Raw genomic sequence first — 26,479 nt, forward strand, 5'->3', positions numbered from 1 at the left:
TCAAACTAAATACAGATAATCTCACCCTCAGAGATGCTTCAGTAAGTTTTTCTCAGACTGGACACCTTCCAGGCCTGGGCACAATTCTTTCCCCTGGTACAGCTTTTGTTCCAGCTTAGGTGTTATCTAGGGGATTCTCCATGATGGCTTCTCTCCCTCCCTGTTCTCTTCCACCCCTTTATATATCTTTCGCATAAGGCGGGAACCCTTTGTCTCTCTGGGTTTCCACCCCCCCTCACTGGAAAAGCACCAGGTTAAAGATGGATTCCAGTTCAGGTGACATGATCACATGTCACTGCAAGACTTCATTACTCACTTGCCAGCACACATATACAGGAAGACTCACAGGTAAACACAGTCATCTGCAGACAATGGTCCTTGTTAATGGGAGTCATCAAGATTCCAAACCATCATTAATGGCCCACACTTTACATAATTACAATAGGCCCTCAGAGTTATGTTTTATATTTCTAGTTTTAGATACAAGAGTGGTACATTTATACAAATCGGATGATCACACTCAGTAGATTATAAGCTTTGTAATGATACCTTACAAGAGACCTTTTGCATGAAGCATATCCCAGTTACATTATACTCACTTATATTTTTATAAAACCATATAGACTGCACAACGTCACACCCTCCTCCTGAACTTACTGCCAGAGACTTGGACACTGACCATGGCGGAGGCAGTATACCTAAAATTCGTTTTTGGGCTCCCCTACTGGGCAGACACTCCTGTGTCCCCCAAAAGGGAAAGAGACCCTGACCCAGCTGTAGGCTCACAGCTACCAGCTATGAGGGACCTTTCGCTGGCCAGCAAAATCCCCCCCCTTTCACTCAGGTTGGGTTTGCTTCCAGCTAGAGTCCTTGGGGTTTGTTCCCACCGCAGCAGTCACCAGGACCCCAACTTCCAGCTCCAGGATACATGTCTCTGTGCACCTCTTCCACTCCATTACAGCCAGGTCATGCTTCTGGGTCTTACTTGCTTTGTCTCTTAAGTCCAGGCTGGTGGGCAGCCTTTTCTTTTTCCAGGTCAGCCTTTTTCCAGGCAAATTGTACATCAATTTCCATTTGTTTTCCCTTGAGACCATCACTTGATGAGCTGGGATACCACCGAGAACACCCTCCTGCCAGAACAGGCACCCCTCCCCTCCTGTCTTGCTAGGTTAGACACTCCAGTCAGCTTCAGCACAGACAGAGGTTGGGCCACACCCATCTGCAGTTCACTGAAACTGAGATGTACTCAGCTCAGGGGCTTCTTAGTTAACAGAGACATTTCCAGCGCCCATTGTTCAGTCTTTCTGGGCAATTTGCAACTTGTGTAGTTTTAGCTTCTTTTGATCTTCATTCTTACTTATTTTGCTTCCTTTTCTGTCCCTAATTTCCTTTCCCGAAATAAGCAAACAGAAAATAACAAACCAGTAACCACTTTGTCTGTTCTCCAGCCACCACACTTAAAACTCACTTAAAATCACTACCAGTATCTCAAAGCAATCAGCTGTGCACAGATCCTGCTCGACTACGCCACTGTGACGGGTTGGATCACAGAAACCCCCTTGGGAGCTGCCACCCAATGTGCAAAGACTACCCCTGCTTCAGTTTTCCCTGCCAGCTCAGGACTCCAGCACCCCGTCTCGCTGAGCCAGACACTCCAGTCTGCTCTAACAAAGACTCAGGGTCTGGATCGCTTGTCCCAAAGCTGCAAGTTTACCTGAAAACCAGCTCACAGGAGTGTGCTTGTCTTTAGCACTCAGATGCCCAACTCCCAATGGGGTCTAAACCCAGATAAATCCGTTTTACCCTGCATAAAGCTTATGCAGGGCAAACTCATAAATTGTTCGCCCTCTATAACACTGATAGAGAGATATGCACAGTTGTTTGCTCCCCCAGGTATTAATACATACTCTGAGTAAATTACTAAATAAAAAGTGATTTTATTAAATACAGACAGTAGGATCTAAGTGGTTCAAAGTAGTAACAGACAGAACAAAGTAAGTCACAAGCAAAATAAAATAAAATGCGCAAATCTATGCCTAATCAAACTAAATACAGATAATCTCACCCTCAGAGATGCTTCAGTAAGTTTTTCTCAGACTGGACACCTTCCAGGCCTGGGCACAATTCTTTCCCCTGGTACAGCTTTTGTTCCAGCTTAGGTGTTATCTAGGGGATTCTCCATGATGGCTTCTCTCCCTCCCTGTTCTCTTCCACCCCTTTATATATCTTTCGCATAAGGCGGGAACCCTTTGTCTCTCTGGGTTTCCACCCCCCCTCACTGGAAAAGCACCAGGTTAAAGATGGATTCCAGTTCAGGTGACATGATCACATGTCACTGCAAGACTTCATTACTCACTTGCCAGCACACATATACAGGAAGACTCACAGGTAAACACAGTCATCTGCAGACAATGGTCCTTGTTAATGGGAGTCATCAAGATTCCAAACCATCATTAATGGCCCACACTTTACATAATTACAATAGGCCCTCAGAGTTATGTTTTATATTTCTAGTTTTAGATACAAGAGTGGTACATTTATACAAATCGGATGATCACACTCAGTAGATTATAAGCTTTGTAATGATACCTTACAAGAGACCTTTTGCATGAAGCATATCCCAGTTACATTATACTCACTTATATTTTTATAAAACCATATAGACTGCACAACGTCACAACGGGTACCCAGAAATCACCTACTACAGGACAGGCCCAACAAGGACAATAACAGAACACCACTGGCCATCACATACAGCCCCCAGCTAAAACCTCTCCAGCGCATTATCCACGATCTACAACCTATCCTGGAAAATGATCCCTCACTCTCACAGACCTTGGGAGGCAGGCCAGTCCTCGCTTACAGACAACCCCCCAACCTGAAGCAAATACTCACCAGCAACTACACACCACACCACAGAAACACCAACCCAGGAACCTATCCCTGTAGCAAACCTCGTTGCCTACTCTGTCCCCATATCTACTCTGGCAACAGCATCAGAGGACCCAACCACATCAGCCACACCATCAAGGGCTCATTCACCTGCACATCCACTAATGTTATATATGCCATCATGTGCCAGCAATGCCCCTCTGCCATGTACATTGGCCAAACCGGACAGTCCCTCCGCAAAAGAATAAATGGACACAAATCGGACATCAGGAATGGTAACATACATAAGCCAGTAAGTGAACACTTCAATCTCCCTGGTCATTCTATTACAGATTTAAAAGTCACTATCATTGAACAAAAAAACTTCAGAAACAGACTTCAAAGAGAAACCGCAGAACTAAAATTCATTTGCAAATTCAACACCATTAATCTGGGCTTGAATAGGGACTGGGAGTGGCTGGCTCATTACAGAAGCAGCTTTTCCTCTCCTGGAATTGACACCTCCTCATCTATTATTGGGAGTGGACTACATCCACCCTGATTGAATTGGCCCTGTCAACACTGGTTCTCCACTTGCGAAGTAACTCCCTGCTCTCCATGTGTCAGTATATAACGCCTGCATCTGTAACTTTCACTCTATGCATCCGAAGAAGTGAGGTTTTTACTCACGAAAGCTTATGCCCAAATAAATCTGTTAGTCTTTAAGGTGCCACCAGACTCCTTGTTGTTTTTGTAGATACAGACTAACACGGCTACCCCCTGATTCTATTCCTATAGATTATGTCCCACAACCTTTAAATGTATTTGTCTTCATAATGCTTCTCTGAGGGAGGGAAGTGCAATTTCCCCATCTGTAAAATGGAGATAATGATTCACTTCCCCAAGTTTGGAAGTTGGTGGCTGAAAACCAACTGGAAAACTGCATAGAACAGGTGGCTGCCTTCTTTTGCTGTTCTCTCCCAACCCTCCTGGCCGATGCTGTCTGTTGAGACAGCAAATTCTTGGGCAGATATGGTGCCCGCCTCAGTGATGCGGATAATGGGACCTCAGTCTTGATTGAGCCTTTGGACACTCCAGCAACTCTAATCACAGTAAATTTGAGTGGAGGTGACAGGAGAAATGTGGCCTACTTTTTTTTTTATCTTCTTTCTAGCTTCTGATTCTGCATGTGTATCTCAGCATCCCATACTCTGACACGTGTTGGTGTGCAAATTATTTCTGCTACTGGAAGGATGGAAGTCTGGAATCCAAAGTAAAGGGTTCTTGTTCAAGGTCATGTACAAGCCCAATGCTAATTTTGCTGCATGTAAAATTCTACAAAATGCAGCCATGTATTATTAAAGATGGCAAAGAAACCTGAAAAATCTGAAGGATATAACATGGGGGCTGCTCAAGCACACCCATTTATGGCCTCCAGCATCCAAAGCACTATCTTGAAGGATCTATTCTGCTGTTTAAAACGTTCTGCCATTGAAAGGAGAATAGTTGTGTAGGTACGATTCTCCAGTGGTACACAAGCTTGCCAGCAAACCGTTTAACAATAAGCATTGTTGTACAGTTTAATAATAAGCGTACTTGGTGCTTCACAGTGATTGTAGACCAGAGTTCTGCCATGAGGTACTTAGTCTGGTTCCCTCCAATATTTTAGGGAAGTGTACAATGGGTGCAGGCTAAGAAGTGGTCTCAATGTGTACTCCAAATTGGGTGAATAGGTGAGAAAACACAAACAAATTACTACTTCAAGTCTTGGTGTTGGCGAGGCTTGAAGGAAATCCAGCCCTTTCTGAAATAACGTATTCACTACTTAGTTACAGTAATGCCTACCTCTTGTATAATGCATGTTTTTCATCCATAGGCCTCAAAGCACTTTACAAAGGCGGTTGGTATCATTGTTCCCATTTTACAGATAGGGAAATTGCGCATGTCAATTTCTTCCCTGTGCTTCAAGGGCTCCCAGCAAAGAAGTGGCAGAGCTGTAAATTGAACCTGGGTCATCTGAGTCCTAATCCAGTGCTCTGTCCAGTAGAGGGGAAAAAACGACCCAAGCCGCCATCTTGTCAGCAAAGAAGGAAGTGAGAAATATTGTAACTTTTTACTTGTGGGAGCTACTTGGATATTGCAGTGATGGGGGCCATATAAGTACCTAGGCAGGGAATGCCGGTAGCTGGCAGGCTCAAAAATAAAAGCATACTGAGGAGTTCACTCCTATGATTTTGGGGTGTGATTTTTAATAAGCCAAAAGCAAAAGTTGGTTTTTAAAAGTAAGGGGTGGCTTTTTATAGCAGAACTATTGGGTCATAAAATATCTCCATCTTTAGCTTGCTTTTCTCTTGGGATTATCAATGACAAGTAGCTTTCTATTCATTCTCCTTCCACAGTCACCTCTTTCCTTATTCTTGAGACAAACAAAATGGTGCTGTGAATAAGGCATCCTAAGATTCAAAGTCCCACTATTAGTTATGTGAAAGCCACATTCTGTTGTCTTTTAACACAGGTACCATGGTTTTAGTTGCTTTGTAAAGATGCAAAGTCCTCCTGGATGCTAGTCTCTGTGACTTCAAACCTCCAGCTTGCGAAGAGCTTGCAGATTCCTGATCTGTGATCTTCTGCTCAGGCACTAGATGAATGCTAACAGAAATAAGCAGGAAGTTCTGCATGTACAGATGTTGCAGGCAGAATTAGATATTATGCATCAGGAAGTGGTGATTTTTCTGGTATCTCCCAGTTGCCATATGGAGATTCAGTACTATCCTCCCATTGAGGATCTGTTATAAACAGGAAGGTAATACTGAGATCTGGGCAAGGAGACATTAGTCTATCTTAAGCATTTCTAATTTATTATGATTGTGACAGCGTACCCCATAAGGCTTTATGGGGGGGTGTTTATAAATGTATGTATGATATAACTGAAATATGTTTTGTGCTGCCTGTGCCATGTAACACATTTCCGTAAAGGTTATGGTCTACTATATCTATTCATCCTTTGTACTTATATACCATTTTTTACTTAAGGTTAAGAATATGGGCTGTATGCTTGCTTGATTTCTAAGTAAGCTTGGTGAGGCATTTGGTCAGGTTCTTTAGGAAGAAATTTGCCAGGTTAAGTACCTGATCGGGAAACACTTGGAGAACAATGCATCTTGGAATGCTCCAATCCACATAAGAAGTCTTCCTGGAGACATGCAAGATACCATGTGGACAATGGCGTCGGCCTGTAAAGACTGAGTCATGCAGGGGCATGTGACTTGCCCAGGTGTCTCCAAAACTCCATCTTGGAGCTGGACTTTGCATAGGAGGGAGGAGGGGGGTCCCCTCCCACAAGAGAGAGCCTATTTAAGCTTGGGGGAGACCCCTCCATTTTGTCTTCAGCTGGCTAAAGAAGGAGCCTCTCCACCCCCCCCAGGATACTTGAAAGAAACTGAAACAAAAAACAGACTACAGGGGTTGTGAAAGATTGCTGGACCCAGGCTAAAGGGAGAGTAGCCTGTAAAAGGGAGCATTCTGGAACTGGTGAGAAACTTATCTGTATTTAGTTTGATTAGGCATAGATTTGCGCATTTTATTTTATTTTGCTTGTGACTTACTTTGTTCTGTCTGTTACTACTTTGAACCACTTAAATCCTACTGTCTGTATTTAATAAAATCACTTTTTATTTAGTAATTTACTCAGAGTATGTATTAATACCTGGGGGAGCAAACAACTGTGCATATCTCTCTATCAGTGTTATAGAGGGCGAACAATTTATGAGTTTACTCTGCATAAGCTTTATGCAGGGTAAAACGAATTTATCTGGGTTTAGACCCCATTGGGAGTTGGGCATCTGAGTGCTAAAGACAAGCACACTCCTGTAAGCTGGTTTTCAGGTAAACTTGCAGCTTTGGGACAAGCGATCCAGACCCTGAGTCTTTGTTAAAGCAGACTGGAGTGTCTGGCTCAGCAAGACAGGGTGCTGGAATCCTGAGCTGGCAGGGAAAACAGAAGCAGGGGTAGTCTTTGCACATTGGGTGGCAGCTCCCAAGGGGGTTTCTGTGATCCAACCCGTCACAATGATGTTATCTGGGTGTTGCATACAGTAACACTGAATTTGCCCATAAGGGAGCATATTCTTCTTCTTTCCTTGCTGCAGCTGGTGTTACTTAGATTCCTCCATGTTCTGCTTCTCATTCCTCCCCTTCCCCCATGAGAAATGATAGCTGTTCTTTAAACCTTATTGCTGGGGAAGGGTGGAGAAAAAGGGGGTTGGGGGGGGGGGTGTATCTTGCTTCATGCTTTGAAAATAAATGGACCTGGTCTCAGTCTGGTCTGGTCTGGTTAGGAGATGCAGTCAAAGGATCTCTGCAGAGCTTCACTCTGAGCAGATTCATCTGCAGAAGTATTCCTGTCAAGCACAATTGTCTTGTGGTATGAAACTGTGAGGTGGCTCACCAGAAGAGAGGCTTTAGTCCAACAAAGTCTTTACAGATTAAACACAGGGTCTGGATTGAAAGCATGGCACGGTTATAATTTCCTTCTAAGACCTAATTAGAAACATTGGCCTGATCAAAACCACCAATGCAGAGAGAGCCATATCTTAGGCTGCATCCTTTTGCTTAATTGATCTTGTATGTGAATCTGCTATAGGCAGCTGTGGAACATCTGCATTACCTTGGTACTACTGAGTAAATTGACTTGTGCTGACTGTTCTAGCTACAGCACCTCTACTGTGACACAGTGCTCCAGGTACTAGAAGTCCAAATATTCTGTTGATTTTTAATATCATGTTTATGGGTGACAGCAGCAAAACTGATGTGGTTGAAGGCCAGCTATGAAAGGGTTATGGGTGGATGTGGCAAACAAACTGCTCCTAGAGGCCTGTTACTATATTGGACAAATCAAGTGGTGTTTGCAACCCTCTTGGTCATTACACTTCACGCTTTCTAGGTGGTTCTGGTCTCCAGAGTGCTTTTTAGATACTTTCTGGCTTTCTTCCCACCCAACCTTGGGCTGCCCATTTCTTAGCATTGGCTTCAGAATGTGCTTTATTCTAGTCCTGAGCACTCCAGAATTCTCTCGAAGCCTGTAGACTAAAAATAATCTGTTCTCCATCATGTAGAACGCTGCTGTGTCATGAATGAATTGAGAGTGTCTGCGGCGCACTCTCAGCAGCTGTTTCTGGAAACACAAGCTCCTCAGCAAATTAGGATTTGCTTTTCAGAATACTGATAGGGCTTAGTGTGCATTACTGACTGACTGCAGGGTCTCATTTTTAAAAATTACCCTGCCCTGTTACAGATATGCTATACCTCCGGGGCAGGAAAAGGGTTGATGGCTACTTTCTAATCTAAGCAGTGAAGTGAGGTTAGGAGCTTTGGTTTACTCTCCAGAAAAATTTCCAGAACACATTCGGCAGAGGCATACGCAACTAACCTACTTGTTCAGTCCAGGCCTCTAACCTACATGTGCCTTTAAGGGACAGCTGAGATCTTGCCAACAGCTTGCTGGTAGTGTATACCATTAAAGGCAAGCAGCTGGGTCTTGTGCACTGTGTTCTAATCTATTCAAGTCTGAGCTGTCTCCAGCATGCTTAAGAACAAGGTCGCTTGGTGGCTTTTCATTGAATATTGCTACCAAACTTCATGTCTCCATTCATCTCTCTAAAAGGACATCAGGAGGCTTCTAGGCCTCTCTTGCTACTTGATTAGCGATAGCTCTTGATAAGGCACTTCTCCATTTGGCTAAACCCTGACACTTTATACTCGTCTAGTGGATCCTTGATTGCTTTCTAGAAGAACTGTCAAACCTTTTCCTCCAACTTGTGTACGAGAAAGTGGCTCTTGCATTTCAAGATATTTTAGCTGTGGTTGGAGCTTTGCTGTATTTACTGTCATAGCAATAGATTGTCAGCGTGATTACAAAGGAAAGGTTACTGCTCTGTGCAGTACTAATCAAACTAAACAGATATGTTCATTGTAAAACTACCAGCCTGTCATTTTCACAGCTACCAAATGACCTGTCTGTCCTTTGTAGGCATTTAGTACGGGCAGCTTGGATTGTTGTTTGTAACTGCATGGGCCATGGCTAAGGTAGCAAATAGTATGACTGTCAGATTGCTGTCGCTGACTATAGTGGGTGTGTAGGCAGGCCTACACAAGAAGGGACAATTTACGGTTTGTGCTGAGAGCTTTACAGGGAAGATGGCCAAAGATGTATCTGAACTCTGAGTAATTTACAGATGTAGCTAACAGCACCTGGTACCCAGCTGGTGGTTTTAGCTCTTTCTGTGCTAACAATTGGTATCAGTCTATCTGTAGTAATGTTCAGGGGCTGAAGACTGCAGCCTTCTCTGTCCTGTGACGTTCTTCTTGGGCAGTTAACTACTGTTCCGTATTTTTCATTTGATTGACCAGATGATTTTTGCCCCCTCCATCCACTCAGAGCCCCCTCATAAATCTGAGTCCTGATTTTGGGTGACCTGAATTGAATGTGAAAAATCCTCTACTAAGAGTGGATAGCTTTCCCTTGCTAGAGTTGGTAGCTAAGCCACCAATTTCTGCAGGCTATAAACTTTCATCTAATTAAATTATAACTAGCCCTAATGGCTGTGAAGTTAACCTCTGGTATAATTACTCTGTTGTAGTTCTACTGGCATAACTCCCAGTGTAGACGTTCTTATTTCAGAATTAGTGCTTCTTTCTGGTTTAGTTTAAGTTGCTAAGAATGTTCACACAGGGATTTATGCTGGTATACCTCGTGCTCCGCTAATACAAATAACGATAGCATGCTATAAATGATAGGTTAGGCTGGTATAAGTGTACAGATACCTTTTCTGTTTAGACAAGCCCTGAGTATGAAGAGAGTTGGCTCTGCCAAGGAGAGGCACTGGAGCCACAAGCAGCAGCCGTGTGAAATCAGGGCATCTGATCAGTTTTTCTGCTGCTATTTAGAAACCTGTGGGCAGCTGTGAAGCTGTCAAGAATTGTCCATTTCACACTAGTGCTGCTGCGTGGAGCTATGGAATTAGGCACAGCAGTTACTCACAAGTTACCCTCTCCCCCCCATATCTGCAGCAGCCGTTCAGACACCTGATAACTGGAGGATGATATGAAAGACGATGCCCCCAAGTAGAGTCCAGGCCAAAATCCAAATGTCCTCCCCAGTAGGTGTTTGGGGGGGTGGGGTGAAAGCTGGGCTACTCAGCAAAGTCTTGCCCTAGGACCTCCCTGCTGGAGCCCCCACCTTCTTCATTTTACATGTCTGCCTCTGGGCTAATAGGTTGAGTCCTCCAGCTGTTAGGTGTCTGGTAAATCTTCAAGCCCCGTGCATGACGTGCATCTTGCGGAGGGTCTCTGCCTTGCTCTGGAAGGGTGAAGGGCTAGCATGAGTTGTGTGCTTGTGTCATGAGCACTTTCTCTAGCCTACATGCAAAAGGCACAAAACAGGGCTGGCTTTGTTTGGTCCCTCGCTTTCAGAGCAGGGATTTAGATTCCTGTTGATTGTGGTTTTGGGAGCGTCTAATGAAGAGATTAGGTGATGTTCAGCATTTAAACAAGGATAAACAGGGGTGAGAGTATCCCCCTTCAGAGTCTCTCCTGGTAGAAGACACACCCTCCTGTCACAGAGGAACCCTCCTAGCATGGGGTGATTCATTTGTCTGTGTGACTCACATTAGACTTTGCATTGTGGTCTCCTGCTCACCAGATCAAGAGCTAGCTATAGCACTCTTACTTCCTGGGGGGAGGGGGAGGTTACTTTGTGTCCTTCAACGGCCACAATTTACAGCTACTTAACAACTGATGGATTAGGAAGGGAGATCATTTGCCCCTCCTCCAGGAGGAGATTGGATTTAACATGGCCCCCAGAGTAATGAAGGTATACAATCTTCACTGCAGTTAACGCAGGTCATTGCTTCCTGGTTTGGCTTGGCTCAGGTGTAAGCAGCTGTAGTCAAGTGTGTCCACTCCACTGCATCCACACTAGTGCTTTACTCGGTCATGTGAGGCGGTAGGACTTCTGGGGGGGATATCCCATGGTTCTTAGCGCTGCAGTAAGCTGAGCTGCTCTGACTCCTTCCCAGTGAATTGTGGGAGAACTTGACTGTACTTTTGAGCACCCAGGGAGCAGGAGAGGTGGAATAATGGGATGGCATTAGCAGGACTTACCAACCCTAGTGTAAGCAACGCTTGGGCTTTAGCCTATATCCCAGAATGTGCTGGCTAGGCAGCCCCACCATGCTCAGGTGAGAAGTCTGTGTGCGTGGATGGGCGCTGGGCTAGGGGCAACACCCAGGAAGGAGCCAGAGTTAACTTTGCAGCAAAGATATAGCCCTAAAGGGATGCTGGAAAAGTGATTGCCATGCTTACAATTGAAAAAAATATTCTTTCGCTATTTTATCCAAGGCTAGCAGCTCATGAAGAGTGGGTCTCCTCCTGTACACTCCCTCTGCTGCATAGTTGTTAGTGCATGAGATGCTCTGATCGCATGAAGTGTCCTTCCTCTCACAAGGCATTTAAATCAGGAAATTACTGTAAGGAGTTGGCACTGTCCGCTTCACATGGAGGTCCCCAAAGGGATGCATTGTAATCAGGGAAATGATCTGTGTTCTGTTGGCAGGTAGGAGAAATTAGCACTCTGATCAACACACATGTTGTCTTTCTGATGGGATTAAAACTACGACAACAGTCCTGTGACTGTTTTGCATCTCTGCTACAATAAATCCCATTATAAATGTTCTCTGCTAACTAACACTTGGTGCTTGGCTTGCTGGGACTGTTTGAAAAAGTACTTCAGCTCATTATGGAAATCAAAGTATTGTTTCCAGTCCCTGGCTCAGAAAATGGTTACACAATTAGGGTTTGCACAGTTGACTTAGCTCAGTGTACCACTATACTGTTTTGCTTTTCACAAGTCTCAAGACTTTGCTTTGTGTAGGATACCTGTAAAGAATGCTGTTTAACTCTTATTTGCCCACACCTCTGCTAATGGAGAATGACTAAGGGCTTGTCTACACTGGCAATTTACAGCGCTGCAACTTTCTTGCTGGGGGTGTGAAAAAACACACCCCTGAGTGCAGCAAGTTTCAGCACTGTAAAGCCCAGTGTAGACAGTGCACCAGCGCTGGGAGCTACGCCCTTCGTGGAGGTGGGTTTTTTAGAGCACTGGGAGAGCTCTCTCTCAGCACTGCACCGCAACCACACAAACCACGTTAAAGCGCTGCCGCGGCCAGTGTAGGCTAGCCCTTAGAGTGAGCTGTAGCAGGGCTGAGAGAGGGGTGAACACAAACAGTACAGCCCCAGTCTCGTCTGTACAAACAGCAATTTACCATACAATGTTCTCCTTTCTGTCCGCTTCAGATAAAGGCATTGCTTGAATTTCAAGAGAATTTTCCTGCAGTTCCTGGCTCCTGCTGAAATCTTTCCTTGTTTTTGCTTTGGTAGATTTGTTTAAAAGAAGGTTCTGACTATTTTCTCTTTGCACAATGTAATGAGTTTCTCTGCGCTCACATGGAATTCTCAAGTGTTTTTTCTGGTTTTAAAAAAGAGTAATTGACTCTGTGCAGAGGATGTACTCGGTACTGTGCTAGATACGGTGCTGTCCCTGCCCATAAGAGCTAATTAAGGCCTTGTCTACACTACAGGGGAAATTCGATCTAAGCTACGCAATTTGAGTTACGTGAATAGCGTAACTCAAGTCGCCGTAGCTTAGATCTACTTACCGTGGGGTCCACACTACAAAACGTCGACGGGAGACGCTCTCCCATCGACTCCCCCTACTCTTCTTGATCCAGTGGAGTGCAGGATTAGGCCGGAGAGCGATCTGCGGTCGATTTAGCGGGTCTTCACTAGACCCGCTAAATCGACTGCCGATGCATTGATCGCTGTTCGTGATCCCCCGGTAAGTGTAGAGAAGCCCTAACGGTTCAGAATCTACTGGGAGACTGTGGCCTTGGCTACACTGGCAATTCACAGCGCTGCACTTGCTGCGCTCAGGGGTGTGAAACCCCCCCCCCCGAGCGCAGCGAGTGCAGCGCTGTAAAGCGCCAGTGTAATCAGCGCCTGCAGCGCTGCACGCTCCCTCGCAGCGCTGCATGCTATTCCCTTCAGAGAGGTGGAGTCCTTGCAGTGCTGCGAGAGAGCTCTCGCAGCGCTGGTGGCGCGACTACACTCGCGCGGCAGCGCTGTGAATCCGCGAGTGTAGCCAAGGCCTCAGAGGAAGGTTGTGACTTGCAGCATCTCGTCCTTTGCCTCTGTCTCTCTCTCCTTCAGCATTTAAAAACTCTACCCCTGCTAATTGGAGTTGCAGCTAGCAAGGGATGTGAAGGGTAACAAGAAGGGTTTCTACAAATATGTTAGCAACAAGAAAAAGGTCAGGGAAAGTGTGGGACCCTTACTGAATGGGGGAGGCAGCCTAGTGACCATTAATGTGGAAAAAGCTGAAGTACTCAATGGTTTTTTTGCCTCGGTCTTCACAGACAAGGTCAGCTCCCAGACTACTGCACTGGGCAGCACAGTATGGGGGAGGAGATGAGCAGCCCTCAGCGGTGAAAGAACAGGTTAAGGACTATTTAGAAAAGCTGGACATACAGAAGTCCATGGGGCCGAATGCAATGCATCCGAGGGTGCTGAGGGAGTTGGCAGATGTCACTGCAGAGCCATTGGCCATTATCTCTGAAAACTCGTGGCGATTGGGGAAGGTCCTAGACAATTGGAAAAAGAGAATCCGGGGGAACTACAGACCAGTCAGCCTCACCTCAGTCCCTGGAAAAATCATGGAGCAGGTCCTCAAGGAAACCATTTTGAAGCACTTGGAGGAGAGGAAGGTGATCAGGAACAGTCAACATGGATTCACCAAGGGCAAGTCATGCCTGACCAACCTGATTGCCTTCTATGATATAACTGGCTCTGTGGATATGGGGAAAGCGGTGGATGTGATATATCTTGACTTTAGCAAAGCTTTTGATACGGTCTCCGACAGTATTCTTGCCAGCAAGTTAAAGAAGTATGGGCTGGATTAATGAACTATAAGGTGGATAGAAAGCTGGTTAGATCGTTGGGCTCGATGGGTAGTGATCAATGGCTCGATGTCTAGTTGGCAGCCGGTATCAAGCAGAGTGTCCCACCCCTGGGGTCTTGGTGCCGGTTTTGTAATCAACACCTTCATTAATGATCTGGATGATGGGATGGATTGCACCCTCAGCAAGTTCACAGATGACAGTAAGCTGGGGGGAGAGGTAGATACGGTGGGGGGTAGGGATAGGGTCCAGAGTGACCTAGACAAATTGGAGGATTGGGCCAAAAGAAATCTGAGGTTCAACAAGGACAAGTGCAGAGTCCTGCACTTAGGATGGAAGAATCCCATGCACTGCTACAGGCTGGGGACTGACTGGCTAAGCGGCAGTTCTGCAGAAAAGGACCTGGGGATTACAGTGGACAAGAAGCTGGATATGAGTCAGCAGTGTGCCCTTGTTGTCAAGAAGGCTAACGGCATATTGGGCTGTATTAGTAGGAGCATTGCCAGCAGATTGAGGGAAGTGATTATTCCCCTCTATTCGGCACTGGTGAGGCCACACCTGGAATACTGCGTCCAGTTTTGGGTCCCCCACTACAGAAAGGATGTGGACAAATTGGAGAGAGTCCAGTGGAGGGCAACGAAAATGATTAGGGGGCTGGGGCACGTGATTTATGAGGAGAGGCTGAGGGAACTGGTCTCATTTAGTCTGCAGAAGAGAAGAGTGAGGGGGGATTTCATAGCAGCCTTCAACTACCTGAAGGGGGGTTCCAAAGAGGATGGAGCTCGGCTCTTCTCAGTGGTGGCAGATGACAGAACAAGAAGCAATGGTCTCAAGTTGTAGTGGGGGAGGTCGAGGTTGGATATTAGGAAAAACTGTTTCACTAGGAGGGTGGTGAAGCACTGGAATGGGTTACCTAGGGAGGTGGTGGAATCTCCATCCTTAGAGGTTTTTAAGGCCCGGCTTGACAAAGCCCTGGCTGGGATGATTTAGTTGGGCTTTGAGCAGGGGGTTGGACTAGATGACCTCCTGAAGTCTTTTCTAACCCTAATCTTCTATGATTCTATTCTATCCTAACATGCACAACTCCTTATTCAGGCCTTAATCATCTCCCTCCTCAGCTATTGCAGTCTCCTTATCTTGGGTCTTGCTAAAACAATCTGTTGCTTCAACAGTGTCATCCTCTTCCCCTTGCCCTTTCGTTTCTTATTTTTTTACATATCAAGTTCAGGCTTCTAATTCGTTCTTTCACAGTACCCCATTTTGCAGCTCTTGCCTCCATCTCTGACCTGGTCTCTTTCATGTTCTTCACTCATCCCCCACACCCTGCAGTACCCACTCTAACAGTTATGCTAACCTCTATGCCCCTTTTGTAGCCTTCTGTCTCAGACATCTCCTGTCCTTATTCCATGCTTCTTCCTGTGCAAGATATGTTTTCTAAAATCTGTCAATTTTCCACCTCTGCCGCATTCAGATGGCTCCTAAAACCATAATTCTGCAGCATCACCTATACAAATATTTGCATTAAATATATATTGAGGCTGGAACAGCGAGCCATCAAAACATACCTCTACCTAATATGAGTTACTGAGACCATCTTTCTTTTATTCCCCTACGTCCCCAGCTGAGATCTGATTATACCCCTGCCTGGCAGTCATATTCATCGCTTAGACTGTAAGCATCTTGGGGCCGGGACCAGTCATATGCACTTTCTATAATGTGTCCAGCACACATGAGGATGCCCAAAAATAATTAAAACTAATGCCTAGGGGTTGTGGGGTGTTCTTTTTATGTTTGTTTTTTTGTGTGTAAACTATTATTTCAAAGCACGGTGAAGCTCTGAGTAACGGAGGGTCTAGGTTTTTTCCTGCATTCCCTCTTCTCCTCTAGTCTGGAACTGTGAAGCAGAACTTCCTCACAAGCACCTGGAATCAGGGTGTATTTGAAGAGCTTTCTCTTGCTGTCTCATCAGCGAGGAATGGGGAGCTTCCCCAAACGCTAAGTTAGAGTTTGATAGAGGGAGGATCCCTCTTCACATATTTATAGAAGGTAGGGCTGATATCCCAAGCTGAAGGTGTGAGCTGGAGGCTCCAGCTCTGACTGACACCTGAGGGGAATGAGTGGCCCAAGGATCTGGTTTCTCAAATGAGGAACTTGTGCACTCCGTTCTGCATCACTGATTCTATTCATGGGAACTATGGACACACCTGAGCTTGAGGACAAGCTGCAGGTGTCTGTTAACTCCTAATGGCTGCCCTGAGAGCTCCTTGCCTTTTTTCAGCGTTGACAAAAGGGGGGCCTTGCCTTCTGTTTTAGAGAGGGGTCTTTAATGCCTTGTGTGCATGTATGCAGTGTTGATGTAGCCATGTCGGTCCCAGGATGTTAGAGAGACAAAGTGGGTGAGGTAATATCTTTTATTGGACCAACTTCCGTTGGTGAGAGAGACAAGCTTTCGAGCTACACAGAGCTCTTCTTTAGGTCTGGGAAACTTAGGGCGAGTCTACACTAGAATTGCTCTATGCCGTGTGGCGGTAGCTATGTTGGTGGGAGAGCTTCTCCGGCTGACATAGCGCTTTCCACACCGGCACTTAGGTTGGTATAACTTATGTAGCGGCTGGTGGGGTGACTTTTTCACACCCCTGAGCGACTTACCTTATACTGAAGTAAGTGCTAGTGTGTAGGAGCCCTTACTCCAGTTGTCACAGCTAAATACAAGGGGGAGCAGATTGTTTAGCATAAGTAGTTAACACATTTCAAGGGACCATTCAAGGTGGAGTGGCCCATTAACACCCTTCCAGTCATAGGGAAGAAAGAATGTGGAGCAGCCGAGGGGGGTTTCACCCCCATAGTTGCTATTGGGGCATTTAGTGCATTGGCTGAGATACAGCACGTCATGATAGGTATGTGTAGGACCCATGGATCTTGAAAGGAGTGTTGTGGGCAGTGTTGATCATTGTAGCAGTGGCGGGATGTCTGCAGGTTTTGTAAAAGAACAGGAGTACTTGTGGCACCTTAGAGACTAACAAATTTATTTGAGCATAACCTTCCGTGGGCTACAGCCCACTTCATTGGATGCATCCGAAGAAGTGGGCTGTAGCCCACGAAAGCTTATGCTCAAATAAATTTGTTAGTCTCTAAGGTGCCACAAGTACTCCTGTTCTTTTACAAAACCTGCAGACATCCCGCCACTGCTACAATGATCAACACTGCCCACAACACTCCTTTCAAGATCCATGGGTCCTACACATACAGCACGTCATGATAGGTATGTGTAGGACCCATGGATCTTGAAAGGAGTGTTGTGGGCAGTGTTGATCATTGTAGCAGTGGCGGGATGTCTGCAGGTTTTGTAAAAGAACAGGAGTACTTGTGGCACCTTAGAGACTAACAAATTTATTTGAGCATAAGCTTTCGTGGGCTACAGCCCACTTCTTCGGATGCATCCAATGAAGTGGGCTGTAGCCCACGGAAGGTTATGCTCAAATAAATTTGTTAGTCTCTAAGGTGCCACAAGTACTCCTGTTCTTTTTGCGGATACAGACTAACACGGCTGCTACTCTGAAACCTGCAGGTTTTGTATCTGTTGCTCTGGCAGGGTCTGGTGCCGCTTTGAGTTTGTGTGCCCTGGTCTCTGGGGAGCTTGCTTCTGATAATGAGGTTGGGGGGTGCTTTGAAGGCCAGAAGAGGGGTTTCAGGAAAGATTTCTTTCAGGATGAGGTCCCCATCAAGTGTGAGTTGTAATTGTTTGATACCCCGTATGGGTTCCAGTATGGGGTGATAGGACATCTAGGGGTGTGCGGTTGGAGGGGTTTTATTTCTGCATTGAAGCAGATTCTCTCTGGGTATTTGGGTGACTTGTTACATGATGCAATCTACTTCTCTGGTGGAGTGTCCTTGTTTGGTGAAGGCAGTTTTGAGTGTGTTAAGGTATGTATCCAGGACTTTCTCCTCAGAACATATGCTATAGCCAGGAACTCAGATACCACAGATAAGATTTCTTGGTGTGTTTGGGGTGGTGACTGGATCTATGAAGGTAGGTGTAGTGATCTGTGGGTTTCTTGTATATGGTTGTCTGTAGGGTTCCATTGTTGAAGCTGATCGTGAGGTCCAGGAAGTTGATGCTGGTGTGGGAGTGTTTCAGAGAGAGTTTAATGGATGGGTGGTGGTGGTTGAAGTAGTGGTGGAAATCTGTGAGGGAGTTTGTCCAGAGGATGAAAATATCGTCGATGTATCTCAGGTACACCTCTACCCCGATATAACGTGACCCGATATAACACAAATTTGGATATAACGCGGTAAAGCAGCGCTCCGGGGGGAGGGGGGGGGCAGGGCTGTGCGCTCCGGCGGATCAAAGCAAGTTCGATATAACGCGGTTTCACCTATACCGTGGTAAGATTTTTTGGCTCCCGAGGACAGCGTCCTATCAGGGTAGAGGTACTGGTTTTGTGGTGCATTTATCCAAAAATTCTTCTTCAAGGTGGCCCATGTTGCAAGGCATTTAAACACCATTCATTAGGTACTTTCTTTAAAATAGATTGGGGATGGGGGGGGAGATGGAGAAGGAAGGTGGTTTGGCTAGTGACTGCTGCCCAGCTCAGCAGGGCTAAGCTGCGTCACTGACAGACATGCTGGAGACACTATAACTTTCCAGTCTGTTGCCTTTCTTCCCCTCTCGCCCACCAAAATAACCTCCCTGCACGCAGTGTTCTCCGCTGTGAGACCACACTCATGAGGGACTATGCTGTGTTACTTGTGCTGGAGCAGAACTGGTAAGTTCTTCCCTGGTGAACCTGAGATGCAGATCATATTAAGTGGTAAACTTACTTTTTGATGGCACAAAAAGTGCCCAGACAAAGGGGAAACAAGGCCAAGTTAATAAGTACCAACATTAAAAGCACAAGTACTAAGTTGCTTCCAACTCATCACTTCCATGTGTACATAGAGCAAATGGGGCTTGTTTGCCTTGGCGTGGTTCTGCTAGCTGGTTTATTCTAGCTGTAAATTGGATTTACAGGCACTTGTCAAATGCAGCTGCATCTTTAGATTTATCCCAATCTTAAACTAAAATGTTTTCTCCTTAGTCATTTGTCCTGTGTACAAAAACAATCTGGTAGAATGTTATCTGGAATAGACTCTAACTATGGCCTAAGGGTTTCTGTCTGGGTTCAGCGTTCCCTGGGGCATGTATCGCAAATCTTTGTATCTTTAAAAAACAAAACAAAAAAAACATCAACAGTTGGGGGTTTGGTTGTAACTATTTATAAACTACTCTTCATGCAATGATAGTGATTTACAGTATCACAAAAGTGGGCTGGAAGGGTAGGGTGCTACCCAGGGGCTCAGAAGGCCTGGGTTCAGCTCCCAGATCCACCACAGATGTCCTGTGCGACGGTGTGAAAGCCCCGTCCCTTCTGTGTGCCTCAGTTCCCCACCTGTAAAATGGAGACACTGGTACTGCCCTGCCTCACTGAGGTGTTGTGGTAATTGCGTTAAAGTTGAAGAGTCGCTCAGGTGCTGTGGTGATGGAGTGTATAGGAGTATCTAAAATAAGCTAGATGAGCACTATCCTTGCTTTACAGATGGGGGACCTGTGGCACAGAAACTGACTAACTTGTCCCAGGTTATGCAGTCAGCTGTTGGCAGAAATGGAAGTAAAACCCTGATTGTCAGTCACATGCACTGACCATAGTACAACAAGCTGATACTCTAGCATTACAGCTTTGGATAAATGTCCTATCCTAATCCCATATCAATTACTGTGCGTTATAAAACCACTCAGTAAGACATGATCCTACCCTAACAGAATAAAGCAAATGTGGGGAAGAGCATGAAAACCTCACGGAACCCTCCCTATACATCAGGCTTTAAAAATATTTCAGACTTCATTTGTTTATTACTGTCCTCATTGTCTGCTCTTAGCTCCTTTTCTGAAATGAGCTTGTCTATTCAGGCACTAAGCCATTGTACAGAAGGGACTTCCTTTGCCCATCCCTTCTACCCAGGTAGGCTTGTTATACGGACTTTTGCACAACTAGGAATGACTTGATGTGGGATCCTTTAGCTTTGGTGCTTTGCACTAAAACTGCCTGTATTTTCCTTTAGAATCTGGTCTCTGAATACATAATCTGGAAACATACTCTGTCAAAGAAACTGCATCTTCCAAAAACTGTTTTTAAAAAAAAACCCAAACAGGTAACATACAGCCCAGTTTTCAAAGACAGTCTCTGATTTTGGGTGTCCAACTTCAGACATTTAGGGTCTGATCTCAGGGGACACTAAGCACCACAGCTCCATTTGAAGCAACGGGGAACTGCAGATGCTCACCACCTTTGAAAACCGGCCTGCAGATGTTTACCACCTTTGAAAACCAGGCTATAATTTGGCACTACTAAAACACAGCTGCTTGTAAACTTATTTTAACCCAGGTGCTAAGATAATGTAACTTTGTTTTAATCTCCACTTTGTAACAAGGTTCCATTGGGGCTTCTTTACTAACATTTATAATGCTCTGCCTTCACTAATAAATGTCCAACGTGCAATTATGGAGGTACACTTCTATGAAAGAGTTAATGCCTTCAAGTACAGACTGCATTCTCCAGATCCTGTTTAGAGGAGAAGGAAATATACTAAACGTTGTGAATTTATCTCAAATGGGTTTTGGGAATGAACTGGTGACCAGTAATTGGAAAATTGTTTCTCTGAGACACCGTTGTTTTACCTCTGAATACTGGTTTTCTCCTTCAATGGGAAGTGGCACAGAGCAGTGTTGCGAATATACTCTGTTCTAAGGGAAAATTCAGTTTGTTCTTGCTGAGAGAAAGTTGGCTTTGAGGTGAGGATTTTTTTCATAAGTAAAGGTATTAATGGTACCGCTAACCTTCTCCCGGTGGTGCAGGTTTGTGAAGTTAGGGGACATAATATTAAGATTAGATGTAAATGGGGAAGGAATAGCTTGGGCAGAAGTACTTCACATTATTGGTAATATAATCACTAGTCTTGTGATTATCAGAATACGTTATCTGAGGCCTGGTCTACACTGCACGGTTAGGTTGACATAAGGCAGCTTATGTTGGCCTAACTATGTCAACGCACACACTACAGCCTTGCTCCCACAGATGTAAGTGCCCTACTCCACTGACATAAATCCACCTCCCCCGGAGGTGCAGGGCTTATGTCGGTGTAGTTAGGGGGACGCAGTGTCTGTGTAGACCTTGTATTCATCTGCTGTTGGCTGTCTTGTCAAGTTCAGGGCTCTGCTGGAGCCATGAAATTGACAAGAAAGTCTGGCTCCCCAACTAGGCTGCTGCTGGGTGTCCCTCCAAGCCAGGCTGCCCTCTGGGATCCCAGCTCCATGCTCCCCAGTGGGAGCCCCACTGCACTGAGGCTCCTGTTTAACAAACAAACACGTAACATACAGCCCAGTTTTCAAAGACCGTCTCTAATTCTGGGTGTCCAACTTCAGACACTTAGGGTCTGATCTCTGGGGATACTAAGCACCACAGCTCCATTTGAAGCCACGGGGAGCTGCAGTTGCTCACCACCTTTGAAAACCAGGATTCCTTCCCTCCCCCTTGTTCCCAGTGGGGAGCTGCATGGAGCCCCTTGTGCTGCCCCTCTTCAGTTGGTGGAATCGCTCTGGTGAGGACGTGCACCACCGACAGAATGAGGGTAGTGTGGACACAAGTCACTGCCATAATTACTGTGGTGGCTGTAAATCGACCTAACATAGGTTGATTTAAGGCGGTAGTGTAGACATGCCCTGAGAGTGACTCGTTACTGAATTCCTTCAGAACAGCATTGGTTTTCTAGACATGGAAGCTATCCGTAGAATCTGGTCTATAAATCTCTATATTTGCCTACTTAAATACATAATCAGATCCTCCTGAGGTGTCCCTGTTGTGTGATGAAATGAAGTTTTAGTGCTGTATGAGCCCTTCACTTCTCATTGTGAGCTAAAAACAGCAGTCAGTTAGGAATTCCGTACAGAGCTTGTTCTTGGCTGCTGAAACGCTGTCCATTGTCCTGTTGGCATGTGGTAAGTCAGTGAATGTGAGTTTTAGAGCATTTCACAAAAGGAAAAACACTACATCACTTGGGGAAGTGGTTCAGCTTTTGCTCAGGTGATTGTGAGCTGAGTTGACTCCTGGGATTTTGAGAAATTTAGTTGTCTTCCTGTGTCAAGTTGGAAGAATAACTTCTGATGCTGTTTGTAACATAAGTAGCCCAGATGGGGTAATTTTTAAAAAAACAACTTGAGGCCAATAATTATTTGACTTTTATTGCGCAAGTAATGAATATTGATAGGTGCTGACAAAAAATTTAAATGCACACTGACTTGCCTTGAAATGGTTGAATTCTTCATCTTTAAAAACTTCTCACTTCCTCTCTGAAGAAACTTTAAAATTGTAGGCTACCAATAAAAGTGTTGATTTTAAGAAGTGTGCATTACCTTGAAACTGGCCCAATGGTCCCTAGTTCATTTGGTGGTATGGTCTGTGTCTGTGCATTCCAATTTAGGTTGTAAGCCCTTCAAGAAGGGATAGCCTTCCTCAGTATTGTAAGTGATCCCATTGCAGGCATTACTGTATATTGTAGAATTCTCCCACTACGAGAAAGGGACCAAGTGACCTTCTCCGTTGGATCATATGAACTGGAACCATAAACTCCCTAAACATTAAATCTCACCAAATGAGGGTCAATCCATCCTCATCATCATATCCACTCATTATACTCCACACCCGAACACAACCACTCTATGAACTTCATACCCTCATATCTCAATGTCTGTACTTTGACCCATCAACCTTTTACCCCCAATCGGGGATATTGCAGATTATGTATTCCTCATGCCACTTGATCTTAAGCCAAACTTTGCACCCTCGATAATCTGTATGTTATTCCCTGATAACCAGAAACTTCTATGCTCAAACTCTGTTCACAATTTTTTTTAACATCATCTTAATAAAATTTTAATGTCTCACTTAAGCTAAATTGATAGCAGATACTCTTAAACTGATTTTAAGAATGTTCAACCAAGGGAGTTGCACCAGTTTCAATTGGTTTCTAAATTGATTTAGTTTAATCAGTACAGTGTTTGTGTCTAGACGAGGCCTTAGGCTACATCTACACTACGGGGGGGGTCGATTTAAGATACGCAAATTCAGCTACGCGAATAGCGTAGCTGAATTCGACGTATCAGATCCGACTTACCCTGTTGTGAGGACGGCGGCAAAATCGACTGCCGCGGCTCCCAGTCGACGGCGCTTACTCCCACCTCCGCTGGTGGAGTAAGTGCGTCGATTTGGGGATCGATTGTCGCGTCCTGACGAGACGCGATAAGTCGATCCCCAAGAGATCGATTTCTACCCGCCGATTCAGGCGGGTAGTGTAGACCAGGCCTTTGTGTCTCAGTCTCATTCCTGCTCAGAGTAATGGCCTGATCACCAGAGATCCTCACTGGCACATCCAGCAGGCCTGCAAAACTGAGCCAAGTGGTAAAAAGCTCTTATCCCAGGCCTTGGATACTACAGTACCTCAGAAGTCCTAAAACAGACTCCTTGCCTTCCAAGTCACCACTGTCCTATAAGAATCTGCTGTATGTATGGGTAGGTGTACCTGATTTGCAAACTATTAACCCCATCTTGTTAAATCTGGTTTGAAAAAAAGAAATTGTACCTACAGAGTTGTCCACAACATTTGCACTAACTTGTTGAGGATTGGGGCAAGATTATTTTTTTTCTTCAAAAGGGCATTAACTTGGCAGAGCAAGCAATGGTATGTCAGAAGGTGGTGGCAGCCATACCACAATTAAATGCTGTAAGCACTCTGCTTTGTCCTGTATGGACAGGCTCGTTCTCGGAATTTTTCTTTTTGTGATAGAGAGAGAGACCACTCCAGAGTCTCTCTTACTGTAGCATTTTTGGGAAATCTACCAACAGTGGCAGCACTAGCGTAGAAACAGGTACTTTGTACCAAGGAGTTGTATAAAATTGCTCTGAGTAGGGCTAGAGGACAGTGCTGTCTATGCTATCACTACCACCAGTAGGGCTGTGCTGGGGGTAGATATCCCCCCAAATGCTAGAGCATCAAAGGCCCTATTCTATTTATTTTTGGTTTGCTGCTGGAAGAAAAGTGAAATGGTTGTGGTAAGTTTCACCATGGTGTGTGCAATGTACACATTGCAGTGGAGTGTCAAGGAGAGGCAGACTCAGAATGGGCAGTTTTAATATGAAAAGCGATTCTGTAAAAATGTCACTGAATTGCATTTTTGTTCTGATTTATAATTTAATGTGATACAAATTTGATATCTGTATTTAACTGCTGATCCTGGAAACACAGCCTGGGATCTTAGAGTCCCGCTGGCTCTTCCTGTTCATGAATACCTGTAATAAAAGGTGGCTGGGCCAAATTATGTTCTCATTGACACCTTTGCAGCTCCTCTGCCTTTTGTGGGTTTGCACAGGGGTCACGGATTGGAACTTAGTCAATTCTGATGCTCAAGAAGAAGCTGAATTATATTCCTTCTCTTAGCTGTGTTGAGTCTGCAGGACTAACAGGAGTGTAAAGCAGTGAAAACTTGAATTGCTAAGATCAGTCAAGATGATGGAATATATGCAGGAAGCAAACCTGTTCAACCAAACGTTGAGTTTTAGCTTTGAACTCCACTTGAAAGTAGTAGTTTCCCAATCCCTTTTTAATTCCATGTAGACTTTCAAAGATAATGTTGTTCCTGTAAATTGGATCAGTGGTTCTCAATCAGGGGTACGCATACTCTATGGGTACGCAGAGGTCTTCCAGGGGTACATCAACTCATCTAGAGATTTGCCGAGTTTTACAACAGGCTACACAAAAAGCACTAGTGAAGTCAGTACAAACTGAAATTTCATGCAGACAGTGATTTGTTTGTTGAAATGTAAGTACAATATTTATATTGCAATTGATTTATTTTATAATTATATGGTAAAAATGAGAAAGTGAGCAATTTTTTTTAGTAGTAGTCTGCTGTGACACTTTTTGTATCTTTGTGTCTGATTTTTGTAAGCAAATAGTTTTTAAGTGAGGTGAAACTTGGGGTCCACAAGACAAATCAGACTCCTGAAAAAGGTACAGTAGTCTGGAAAGGTTCAGAGCCACTGTGTTAGATTATTAGTGAAGCTACTATAACTTAAGAGTACAAGTGTATGAATTGTGGAACAGGAGTGAATTGGTGCTTTTACCACAGTGAGGCCTTCCCATTGTTTCTTAATGTAAGAACAATCTGTAGTCTGTAAAACTGTCCTTGCTCTAGTATATGAAATATGTATTTCTGTACAGGTAGAACTAGGGTCAGCTAGTTTGTAACATTATATTTCTATGCCACTTGTGTGCAACAATTATAAATAAGAAATGAGAGTTTTGATGTAGTTTCACTGGTGCTTCACATTATGGGCCCAGTCTGCAGCTTCACTGCTCGTGGGAGGACTACATTCAGTTAAGATGCCTGCAGAATCAGTATGCAGCTCATAGCATTTCACGCTGTCTGATGTGAACACTACTTCTGCTGCACAAAACACGCCTCCCCTCTCTGACACACAATGGCAAAACGTAATTGGTTGGTGCGTATGAGATGCAGTAACTCCTGTTTTCAGTCAGGGCAAGTCTCAGTGGATAGTTTGAAGGCTAAGTTAATGGGTATTGTGACTTTTGCATTGCATTCCCAGCTCTCAGTTTGCTCCTGCAGTGTTGTAGGTGGAGGGAAGGGGAGACATGCTGGGACATTTTGTTCTGGTTCTGTGTTTTGTTAATGTCAGGGGGTGATTCCAACACTGCAGTTTAGTTCCATCACATGCGCACGCTTTCTGTAGGAGATCTGCTCGTGCATTTGGGGAGGTAGGACTGAAAGGGCATTGCTTTTCTTTTTTAGATAACAATCTTATGGCTTCATTAATATAAATGGTAAATACTTCTTAATGGGTTGGGTGAGCGGCACCTTTTTTTGTAGTTAGTTGCCTTTGTGATGACTATTGCTAATCTTCAGAGAGGTTCTTTAAACCGTAGGGAGCATGTCCTTAGCTAAGCAGAGGAGAGACTGATGCGTGTTTATAGAAATTACACAGATAATTAAAATATAGATGTCTGCCAAGCCAAGTGAAATGTAGATGGTACTGGTCCCATTCCGAATCCCTTTCTAAAAATAAATCTGCAGTTTTGAGGTCTCTCCTATAAACAGTGTTGCCCATTTCAAGTAGTGAAACAAACCCCCCCACGCACACTTTTTAAGAAACATCTACATTTCACCTTTAAGTTTATTTTTCCAAATTAAGAATTACATGAGTAGACAATTACAATTTCATCTTAAAACAAAATAGTCCTCACTCCCTGCTTCATTTGCCTCCCAGCTTTCTACAACAATTGTGTGTTTGGTGTTGTCCTCTCTTACAACAGGAATGTGGATCTTGGCAGGTTGAAAACTTCTCCATTTACTCCTAAAATGCTTTAGATGAAGTTTATCCATGTAGCCTGCTAATGGCTTAATCTCTTTAAAAGTTTTGGATTCACCATTTAAGCTTAAACCTCGCTTCTAAAAGTAGTAAATTGATTGTGCCCAGATATTAAAACTTAGA

The 26,479-nt window shown here is 44.6% G+C and overlaps 1 protein-coding gene across 1 annotated transcript in view; it reads left to right on the forward strand.

The window, feature by feature from the left end:
- SELENOI (selenoprotein I) overlaps positions 1-26,479 on the forward strand; it is a 62,604-nt gene that overhangs the window by 4,916 nt on the left and 31,209 nt on the right. The window lies entirely within an intron of this gene.

Source organism: Emys orbicularis, chromosome 3, assembly GCF_028017835.1.
Source record: "Emys orbicularis isolate rEmyOrb1 chromosome 3, rEmyOrb1.hap1, whole genome shotgun sequence".
NCBI classification, from domain to species: domain Eukaryota; kingdom Metazoa; phylum Chordata; order Testudines; family Emydidae; genus Emys; species Emys orbicularis.